Below are 12,573 nucleotides of genomic sequence, written 5' to 3' on the forward strand. Positions count from 1 at the left end.
TGCTGTAATATATATATATATATATATATATATATATATATATATATATATATATTTTTTTTTTTATGTAATCTTTGTATTTCAAGTAAATTTTGAGGGAGATGTACAGTTTGCACTTTGCACTTTGGCAAATGTTGATTGGTTGTAAAATGGATCATTTCTCTGCTCATCCCTATTTAATACCTCTTTCTTGGCTTCAGTTAAAATATAGGAGGTCCCAGTTATTTTCTTTTTAAAACTGAACAGCAGAATAACTATGGTACATGGCACTGTATTGATTATTCCAGCACTGATACTATAATTGTCTATGTAATTTCCCTTTGTTATGTATTACCAGGCCCAAATAGCATTTCATTTTGTATACAACAGCAAATTGTTAATAGCATGTCTATGTAGCACTAATCCTGTAGGAGCCACAGGAATTTTGCCCAGGTCTTCCCAAACTTCAGACCCGCAGCCAGGCACACAGCAGTTTTCACAGCCAAGTACACATAACACTTTTGCTTGTTTCTTCAAAACAAGACCGGTCTTGGGGATGTTGTTTTTGTTTTTGGAGAACTTGGATAGGGATGAGGTTAGTGATACTCCAAAATAAGAACTATGTACACCAAGGACTTATTCTTCCTTTCTTGCCTAAAATAGTAGTAGAACCAGTAGAACAAAGTCCGTGGACAATATCTGGACAGAGTTTTTCAGGACCACCAGCCGGAGTCCCCTTTAAATAGACCCTCATCTGACTATAGTAGGCACCAGAGGGGTAGCTAGAGCACAAGGTCCCCAAGACCTAGCAATGCCTGTACTCACAAGGCCCAAGGACAGATGAATTCTGCCTTTCCAATCTTCTAAGCGAATCAGATCTGTGGCAGACAGCTCCCCTCAGTCAGCTTCTTCAAAGCACCAGGGTCTCTGCATTCCTCCCCTCAGGTCAACCACCTGAGGCTTCCACATGGGAGCTTGTGCCTGAGAGGGCAGCGTGTCCCACAGCTTTGTAGGCTCTAAGAATGAATACAATCACCTAGTTGCCTTCAGAGACTGCCTCTCTGGGATAGGCCAGGGCTGCATCCATATTCATGCCACCATCTGCATAGCTTCACACCTACTATCCAGAAACATCTCCAGTCTCCTGGATACAGAGGAAACTTATGCAGACTGGCAGCCTCACACAAATTATGCACACTGCCTACAGTGTGGCAACTAAATTTACCTATCAAAACAAAACTAAAGTCAACCTATCTAATACCTAGCACCTACCTAGGAGGGTGCTACATCTATATACAAAAAATGTGATTAGAATTCTTCCCTGTGAACATACACAGAAGTAGATTGTTGCATATTACATATTTGCTTTGTCACAACTGTGTTCCAACTTCATTGCCTGTACGGCTTACAATTTAGGCACAAAATTAAGCTTCAGAACTTCAATAACCACCATATCGTATCAAAGCTTTAGCCTGAAACATGATCTGCTGATTGCCCTGGAAGAGCAGTGGTGCACAGAAAACCTAACTTCTTTGGAAGATATTAGATAATCCTTACCATTATTTTGCTGAATGAGCCCTTGAAAGTGGCTAACTTTAAAAGGGAACTGTGATGATATACTGTATATATGGGAGCTATCATTGAGTTTTTAGAACTGTAAGTTCCAAAACATTAAATGTCAGTACAGTCCTGGAGCTCTCACCTTCAAAAATAATTAGGAAATGGTCTCTTCAATATTTCTACCTTCACCTTGTAATATATAGGCTGCCCTTGCTGACCGCTGCAAATGCTAGCTACCTGGTTGTTATGCTGATTCTAGGATTGCAACAGTTTTAAAACACACAAAATTGAAACAAGCATGTAGATGAGAGGATAGTACTCAGGAGAACATCTACAGCGGTTGTTGGCTGGTCGGCTATCTGGCGAGGATTCCTGACGCACCTATCCATCGGTGGCCCTTGGAGTATCCCTGTGGCGGTTTCAGCATATCTACTAAGCCTGTTCTGACCCCCCTGAGTAAGGGCGGTCACAGGCTTTCTGGTAAGCCTTTCATTCTTCTATTCGGTGGTGGGCAACATGGAACATTGAAGAATGTACCCCTGAAATCTACACTTGTATTAAATACACTGTTGTGGACGTTTATGTGTTTTTTTAAGTTTTTTATAAGGAAAGACTCCTTTTTTTGTTTATACGTTCACGTTTTAAGAAACACTTCACATAATTAACACGTATAACTGTATCACTGTTTTTTATTTTTTGATTAATTTTCTTTATTAATTTATTAATTTGTTTATCAAATTTCATAATTCACCTCACATGTCCAGCGCTGCACTTTCTAAATTATATTTTGTTTTTTGTGCCCTCATATCGGGGTTATAGTGTACAGCAGCAGGATTTTTCTTCATTGTTTTCACAACTTTTTTATGCACCTAGCGCAATTTCTTTTCCTTTAATTTTTTTTGTATTTTTGATATACGGTTTTTGCAGCTGGTGTGTCCATAATGGACATATTTGAGTATAGATCTCAGGTGGTCACTGACACCGTGGGTGTTTTGACGGTGGGGAGGACCCTAGAGATGATCTGGCAGGGTGTTAAAAAACCTTACTATTACGGAAGTACATGCTAGATGGGATATAGCATACTTAGAAGAATATATAAAAGAAAATATGGTCCCGAGGAGCCTAAGGTGGGAGGTCAATCCCCAAAAAGAGGACAATGAATTAGGGGAATGGTTTAAATACTTCAATGAAGCGGGGGTTGGTTTCCTCCAATTCTTGGTAGCCAAGAAGAAAAGGAAATTAACAATGCTGGATTTAGAAATAAACACCATTAGAAGTAAACTAGCCCCCTTTAAGGATGATCAGGAATATGTTCGGAGATCAGAGGCACTTAAAACCATCTTGATAAAGGAGGAGATGGAGCAAAAACAGAAAAAGAGGAGAAAATACAATAGGGACATTAAAGACTATAAAGACAATCTAGTCTTTAAATGGCAGATTCCCTCTTCCTCTGATCTTCCAGCCGCCAATACCACCACGGGTAATTCACAAACTACAACCATTACTCAGGAACTGAGGAGGGAGAATCAATCAGTGATTCCCCATAATTTTCCCCATCCTAGAGGTAGGGATTTACAGCAATACCCCAACCTTGCAAAAGGTAGGGGTAGGAGTAAAGGATCTCTCCCCCGAATACACCATAATCCATCTCCATCTTGGAGACAACATAGGGGTCGTGAGACCCATAATGACTATGATGGTAGACATTACCACCGCAACCAGCAAGTCCATCGAAGCGGACAGAGATATGGCGAGGGGGTAGTTGAACGGGAACAACAAGGATGGGAAAGTGGAACTGGTAATAGATTCTCCCCTTTGGCACGGACTACGGAGGGGTCCATATCTAGTTTAAATGGTAATCAAAATATTTTTGGTCCTCCTCAAAGACAACAGGAAAACAACCGTTTTAGACGGGATTTTCAGGTGGCAGGCAGAGGAAGAACCAAACGAAATGGCGACGCAAGAGAGGGTGCAGAGGGGGGAGGAGACTTTACCCCAAAAAGAAGGAGGCTTTAGACACAAATGGGATCATAAACTTAAGCACCAAGGAACTCTCTAAACAAGAACTTTTTACCTTGAATAAAGGTCTAAAATTTGTGCCACCACGGAATTTGAACAAATTCCAGACATTTATAGATGTGCAGAAATATACACGTAAACTCAACATTAAACGGTATATTCTGAGCAATCCATCTAGACAACTTGCTAGAGAGGCTTCTACAGTTGTGCATTCAGGTTTGTCGAATGCCTCACTGTTCAATCCTCCTGGAAACTCAGCACCTAATGTCTCTATATTTAAGGATTTAGTGTTGAAGGATTTAGCCAATCTACGAATGAGAACAGTACAACCAGAATACGAGGTTAAAATTGGAATTGAGGCTTTGTGTAGGAGGAAAGACATTATTATACGCCCCGCCGATAAAGGCGGTGCTATTGTCATCCTAGACAAAGACTCCTATAACAATGAGATGCAGAGGATCCTTTCTGATACTGATACCTATTTACCCTTGCAATCTGACCCAACCCTCAGTTTTAAACGGGAGTTGAAGGGTTTGATTGATAAGGGGTATAATATGGGGATTCTGAACAAAAAAGAGAGGGAACATCTTATTCCTCTAGCCCCCAGGTTGCCAGTAATGTACATCTTGCCAAAGATTCACAAGTCTTTGGTTAATCCCCCGGGAAGGCCCATCATCAGTGGTATAGATTCTATCACTTCACGTGTTGGTAAATATATTGATTTTTATCTACAACCACTGGTGATGGGCACCCCCGCCTTCCTTAAGGACACAAAACATGTCCTTAACATATTGGGCAATATAGACTGGAAAGGTACATACATGCTAGTGACTGGGGATGTCGCATCGTTCTATACATCTATATCCCATCAATTGGGTCATGAAGCGGTGCGGAGTTTCCTCTATCGAGACTCCAATATCTCCACCACACAATGTAATTTTGTGATGGAGCTATTGGATTTCTCGATGGCACATAATCATTTCTGGCATAACAATGTACATTACCTACAAACAAGGGGAGTGGCCATGGGAGCGAAATTCGCTCCTAGTATGGCCAACCTCTTCATGGCTAAATGGGAGGAGGACGTGGTCTTACGCGATAAACCTTCCCAACTCGTCATGTGGAAAAGATTCATTGACGACGTCCTATTTATTTGGGACGGCGACTCTGAGTCTTTATCAAACTTTCTCCTCTCCCTTAATAGTAATGATAGGGGCATAGTCCTGACTCACGAGGCTAGTTCAGCTCAGATCCACTTTCCTAGATCTATTGATAACTATAGTGGATGGGAGAATTACCACGTCCACTTTTTTCAAATCCACGGACAGGAATAGTTTTATTCCCCTTAATTCCTGTCATCATCAGTCATGGTTGTCCGCTGTCCCTAAGGGCCAATTTCTACGCTTGAGGCGGAATTGTTCAAATCTGGATGAGTTCTTCAGAGAAGCCTCATCCTTAAAATCCAAATTTCTTGACAAAGGCTACGAGGCAACTATGCTGGACACCTTAATCGTAGAGGTTGGAAATAGGGACCGTTTAGAACTTCTAAGGGAAAAACCCCCCCAGGTTAACAACGCGGAGGACTTTAGTCTGGCTTTCCTTACCACCTATTCCAGTCAACATTGGGCTATTAAGAGAATTATTAAAAGACATTGGCTGGTTATTAAAAACGACCGTATCCTTGGCCCTCTACTGTCCAACAACCCTCGAGTCCTCTTTAGGGGGGCCACGAGCTTGAGGCATACTCTGGCACCAAATGTTCCTGATCCACCTCAGCGTCCGACTTTTTTTGGTGATCTGAAGGGCTTCTCTTACTGTAGAAGATGTAGGGTTTGTAAAGTAAATGCATTACGCCAAAGGAGGCTCACAGAGTTTACATCAGTAGGCACAGGCGTCACTTACCCTATTAATTCCCTCATAACATGCACCTCCAAGTGTGTGGTGTACCTTCTTAGGTGCCCTTGTGGTTTGGAATACGTGGGGCGAACCACTAGGAAACTTAGTGTAAGATTAGGGGAACATATCACCAATATCAAACAAGGGTTTGATAAGCATAGTGTCTCTAGACACTATGATGAAGTGCATAACAGAGACCCTAGTGGCACCACTTTTATAGGGATAGAAAAGTATGTCCCACATTGGCGAGGCAGTAATGGGAAGCGAACTATATCCAGATCAGAGACCAACTGGATCTTTAGACTTGGTTCCCATGCCCCCAATGGTTTTTTTTTTTTTTCTCAAACAAAAGGTTTTATTAAAATTGAATAAGTGTATACAGTTCCAGAGCGCATACAGCAATTTACAGAGTAGAAGTCACATCTTACATATGTAATAAGATGAAAAACAAAAAAAGCACAGAAAAAGGGGGCATATACTCCATTACATCGGATGAAGAGAAAACAAAGAGGAGAAAAGAAGGAACATAACCTCTCATCAGATAAATCCTTCTGTGGGCTATCCACGTTCCTTCAATGGATATTTTGCTTGTCACCTCTTAGCATACTGGCTAGTTATATAGTGCATAACATACCTCCCATGAGAATTGAAGCTAATAAGGGCCACCTTTAGAATAAGCGATCATATACCAAATCTATTGGCGCTAGACCTGGTGTATCCAACCAGTGAGCCCATAGTTTCTCATATTTTTGTGTCGCTCCCCTATGCTGGTATATAATTTTTTCCATACGGATTGTGGCCCCCATTTGTGAAATCCATTCTTGTACCGTGGGAGGACTCGTGGACCTCCAGTGCCTGAGGATAAGCAGGCGGGCCTGAAACAAAGCTCTTCTGATAGCTTGTCTAAGGATATCCTCAGTCAGTAGATCATCCACAATCCCCAGCACACATGGTTTGGGGCCCCCAATGGTTTAAATATAGAGTGGGACATCAACTGCTTTATCAACAATAGCTCATGTCTCTGGAATACATTAGGTTGCTGGTTAAGTTGATGTCCCCCTCTGATACACCTTTAATGACAATCATGTTGGATTACCTAATATACCTCTAGTGATAATAAATATTGAATATCAGGAATATGCCCCTTTGTGGGTAATGTAGTTTTATAAAATCTTAAAAATTTCTACCGAATATCCTCTATAAACTATTTGTTTTTACACCTTTTTCAGGTTCCCAATAGGGTTGGCTATTTTTATGTATTGTAATTTTATAATTAATGTAAGGAGCACGCTATGCTATTGAATTCATAATAGGCATTAATAGGCTTCGGTGGCTCCTTTTTTCTTTCCTTACTATGATATACCAATCTTCCCCATTCTCATTTTTTATTTATATTTTTTTTATATTTTTTTAATTGTTTGAATTAAGGCTGGTGTTACCTCTGGTGCAATTTTTTAGTATTCCACTAGATGGCATTGGAAGCGATGCCCTATGTTGTTTGCCTTTATTCTACTAGGTTTGGTGTTTTTGATAGTTTTATAATTAACTAATTTAGTTTTATAACTTTATAAATGTCTATAGACATTGTAACAACAACTATGATGTGTTAATTGGCTTATAATTTTATTTTTTATTTTATATTCCATATTTTATTGTCTATGCCATTTTGTATTCCACTATCTTTTACACAGCGGCCTGGATACAGGCAGCTGGTGAACTTTAGTGTAATAATTTTAAAAGTCACTAGGTGGCAGCTGGTGAACTTTAGTGTAATACTTTTGAAAAGTCACTAGGTGGCATAGGTGGAATGTCCTTTTGCTGTTATCTTCATGGGGTGAAGTTTAATGGCTTGACGATCTTCCTTTCTAATTGATTAATGATCTCCATGTAGATGGCAATTACCCTCTGCAGCTAATTTTTTGGAACCTATCAAAATGAAGCAGAGCCTCTTGTGAACCAATCATAGCGTCCTCTTTTTTGACGTTTGTGTATTTAGTGCGCATGCGCGTGCGTCGGTGCGTACCCCTGATGACGTCAGTTGTGACGAAACGGCCGTAGGGTCACAACATTGCACGCACCGCGCATGCGCGATTTTAAAATAAACGGCGGTAGTGTCGTTTTTTTACTTTGCTCCTCTTTTTTGTTATTTTAACGGTATTTTGCTAATAAAAAGAAAACCAAAAGTTATCTGCACCAGCGGAGCATCTCCTTTTTTGTTTCTTTTGGCATGATAACTACCCCTTTTTGCATTGGATCTGTGGAAAATCTCAAGCTTGCCCCATGAGAGGATAGTACTCAGGAGAACATCTACAGCGGTTGTTGGCTGGTCGGCTATCTGGCGAGGATTCCTGACGCACCTATCCATCGGTGGCCCTTGGAGTATCCCTGTGGCGGTTTCAGCATATCTACTAAGCCTGTTCTGACCCCCCTGAGTAAGGGCGGTCACAGGCTTTCTGGTAAGCCTTTCATTCTTCTATTCGATGGTGGGCAACATGGAACATTGAAGAATGTACCCCTGAAATCTACACTTGTATTAAATACACTGTTGTGGACGTTTATGTGTTTTTTTAAGTTTTTTATAAGGAAAGACTCCTTTTTTTGTTTATACGTTCATGTTTTAAGAAACACTTCACATAATTAACACGTATAACTGTATCACTGTTTTTTACTTTTTTATTAATTTTCTTTATTAATTTATTAATTTGTTTATCAATTTTCATAATTCACCTCACATGTCCAGCGCTGCACTTTCTAAATTATAGATCAGGAGTTTTGACTTCACTTGACAGGTGCTTGCTCAATCTCATTGACCCAATGTACTAAAGATCACTTTCAGATCCAAGCAGCTAGCTTTTACTGAAGGATGTCAGAGAAGGCCCGATATATGCATGTATGCTTATCACATGACGGTAATATGGTATAAAAACAAGCAAACCCAGTTCATAAAAATTAATCAGTGCTTTTGTTGAGTCCAAAAATTTGGGGAAAAGGTGTAAGTCTTTTTTCATACTCCAAACCATTTCCAGGGATGAAATACCAAAAAAAAAAAAAAAAAAAAAATCAGTGCAGTAAGTGACAAATACAATTGTGCTTATTCTATAAATGAAGTGTGCCATATATCCTTAATTGCTGCTAAACATCCATAAGTGCTTTCACTACACCCCAACAAATATATGCACAATAAATGATGTAGTGCAATTAAATTTACTACAAACAAATCATAAAATAAAGTCCATAGCATAAAGTGCATCCACAACCAATGTGCTATGATGAATGATACTATCTTCAAATCTACCAGATGCCATTCTGGCTGTGCATGCATCCACTATGTGTGGTTATATTAAGTGCTCACCTCACAGTATTGACCCCAATAAACCAAGGTCATACATGGCTCTTTTTGCCCTCCCTTGGGCTATGTTATCTGCTGTTCCACAAAATGCTCCTCCTCCTCTTTAGCTGGCACCATACTCAAATATGGATCACATGTAAAAGAAATAGAATGGGACTAATAGTGCTCTCTGTATATAAAATCTTTATTAAAACAACAAGATAAAAATGCACTCAATTTTTTTTTTTTTAACAAAGATAAACTTTATTCCAAGTCCTTATTTACATGTCAGTTTACATCACATTGCAAGTAAATTAGAGTACTAATATGGTTATAGAAACATTATTCACAGATAATTGTACAATCAATAGCCGACTAGCATTCAAAAAAGTTTGGAGAAGGGGGTTGGCAGATATTTACCAGGAGAATTCTCTCACCCCGAACCAGTGAGTCCTGAGTAGTTGCGTTAAAAGGGTTTCCCCTAGGGGGACGCTCAATTTTAATAAGCACACAAAGTGGTATGATACAGCATCAATACAGACATGGGTACATCAAGCCACTTCCAGACCACAAAGACTCGCCTGACCCTCAGTTGGTCTCACTCCAACGTAACCAACGTGGCTCCACCCCTATATGAGTTACAACCACACACTGGGCTTCCTCAGTAGGACCTGGTGGATCTGAAGCTAGTAGCATTCATCATAGCACATTGGTGGATGCACTTTATGCTATAGACTTTGTTGTATGATTTGTTTGTAGTAAAAGTAATTGTGCTACATCATTTATTTTGCATTCACGGGCATGGTTCAAACCATTTGCAGAAATGTCCAGGAAAAAGGGCTTGGAAAAAAACATTTGGTGTAGAAATCATTGATCAGTAAATTGCACCGTGTTTTGTCCATACATAACAGAACACACACATAAAATACATGCCTTTGTATTATGAATACAGGGAAAATTACAGTAAAGCAAAGCAAGAAATAAAGCTATTGAAAAGTAACTTTTGTATTTGACAGATGGCAAGTAAATAATCCCTCTCTGTTTTTCTATTCCTATGCTGTTGCTTCAGAAATACTTTTTCACATTCTTTGCATGTTTTAATGCATGCACAGACAGAAATGTAGAGGCGTCAACTATACCAATTACCTGTGTATTTTTACTACTTAGCTAAAAAAAATAAATAAAAAAAAATACTAGGTCCACTGCCCATCAGCTCACTTTTCCCAACCTATACATAACCTATAAGACCTGTTATTGATTTAAATGGTCTGGAAATACATGCTGGACTCTTCTGCTTTTCAGTTTTTTTTATTACCAAACTGGCTAATGTGAAGAAATGCATATGGCTCTATGCATTGTAATTTACCACAATTCTGTAATGATTTTACCATAGAATTTTCACTTTAGGCCCCTTCATACTTTGTGTAGCGGGAACACGCATTCCCACTTGTGATTTTGTGTGGGTGAATTTCACACAATTCAGAGTGTTGCTCATAGGGTAGCTCATTTATTTGAATGGGCTGCCCTATGTGTGTTAGTAGCGGCAAAGAAGATCAGGGACAAAATTTTGGCCCTGAGCCTTGTGCGTTTTGTCCTGACAATTGTGGCAAAATTGCACCACATTTGGGGTACCATTAATGATAAATGGTACCCAAAGGCACATTGTGCGTTTTGCAGCAATTTTAGCATGATTTAGACTCTCCTAAGTATGAACGAGGTCTTCAGGATAAATGTGTCCCACTGTACATAAGGTGCTATACACACTTGTTATCTTTTATCATAAGTCAAGGAATATGCCTTAACAAACAGTTAATTGCCTATTTCTATTCGACTACTTTTACATTTTCTGGACATTTTCTTAATCACGCTGATTTCAACACCATGTGAAAGCTCCTGTAAAGGTAAAGTCATTTCCATTAGACCATATGTTTGTCACGCTAGTTTTCTGTAGTTGCAGCTGAAAGCAAGTTTTCCACTGAGGTAGCTCAATGTGCAAACTCCAGGGTTTGCAGTCTAATGAGCCGTACACTGAGCTCAAACACATGACGACAACCAGGTGCACCTCATTTCTGCTTGCAGGATTGTAATATATATATATATATATATATATATATATATATATATATATATATATTATATTATATTTATACAGATCTTGCTTTGGTCTGATGCAATTGTGGATCATGGGTTAACACTCCCATAGCCACTGCTTCCTTGCCTTACAAAACAACACTGTCTGCCCCTTGATCCCACAAATGTAGAATCCAATAGGGGTTCCCCAGACCTTTGTTTGTATTGTTTTGCCAGCTCATGGAGTTCAGTTTGTGTAAACTCCCTTACTGCTTCAAATTCTACATCTCTGGGGTTGCCATAATGCACCCCCCCATCTGCCATATCCTCTATCATGTTGCCCTTTCCTACACTTAGTAATGAGAGGTCTGGCACACTTTTTCTTTCCTACTGGTTGATCATCATTAGAATCATCAAACTCTATCTCCTAATGCTCACTATCATTTGAGGAGAGCACATCCTCACAATCCCAGCTTTGGGATGTGGCAATGGCATGTACCCTAGCTTTAGTAACATGTTTATGAGACTCGGCTGATCACAGATCGGAGTAAGGGGCCGATCCCGGCACCTTACCACGTGATCAGCTGTTAGCCAATGACAGCTCATCACATGATGTAAACAGAAGACCAGTAATCGTTTTTTGTTTTCCTTCACGCTGTCAGCGTGAGGGGAAAGAAAAACTGATCACCGGCTTCTCTCAGAGGGACATTGGTCCCTCACACAGAGAGCCATGGCTGCCTCATCTGTACCCATCAGTGCCACCTACCAGTGCCACGTACCCACCAGTGCCACCTACTAGTGCCCACAGTGTCACCTACCTTTGCCCAACTGTGCTGCCAATCAATGCCCATCAGTGCCTCATCATCAGTGCTGCCCATCAGTGTCACCTACCAGTGCCACCCATCAGTGATCATCAATGCCACCTATCAGTGCCCTTCAGTGCCGCCTATTGGTGCCAACCATCAGTGCCACCCATCAGTGCCCATCAGTGCCACCTATCAGTGCCCACCAGTGCAGCCTTATCAGCGCACATCAATGAAGTTGAAAAATTACCTGTTTTCAACTTTTTATAACAAACTATGTTTTTTCCAAAATTGTCTGTCTTTTTTTGTTTTTTTTAGCAAAAAATTAAAAACCCAGCTGTGATTAAATACCACCAAAAGAAAGCTCTATTTGTGTGAAAAAAATGATAAAAATGTAATTTGGGTACAGAGTTGCATGACCGCGCAATTGTCATTCAAAGTATGAGAGTGCTGAAAGCTGAAAATTGGTCTGGGCAGGAAGGGGGTTTAGGTGCCCAGTAAGCAAGTGGTTAAAGTATGAATATTTTACTAAGGCTTAGGCTAAATTTGTATCTGAAAAAGCCTATAATTAAATATGTTTATCAGCTGGCAGATGACATAAAACACAGCTAAAAATAAGGTAATATTAATATCTTATTCTGACATTATATTATTTCACAATAAACTGTAATCAAAAACCCTTCCTTCTTTCAGGACAACCAACATCAACCATGCAACATTTTACTAATTTAGCTGTTCTATTAAAATCTAAGTATAATCTGGTTTATTCACTTTAGGAATGCATATGATTTACTTGAGTCATACTTCCTATCCTAATCTTAGCTTCACCTGCTTCTGTTTCCTCAGGCGGAGACGGCACCTTCAGACCCCATTCACACAGGGGCAACACGACTTGCCGGTCGCCTCAGCGAGGCGACC

Source organism: Aquarana catesbeiana, linkage group LG05 (assembly GCF_042186555.1).
Source record: "Aquarana catesbeiana isolate 2022-GZ linkage group LG05, ASM4218655v1, whole genome shotgun sequence".
In the NCBI taxonomy this organism is placed as follows: Eukaryota; Metazoa; Chordata; class Amphibia; order Anura; family Ranidae; genus Aquarana; species Aquarana catesbeiana.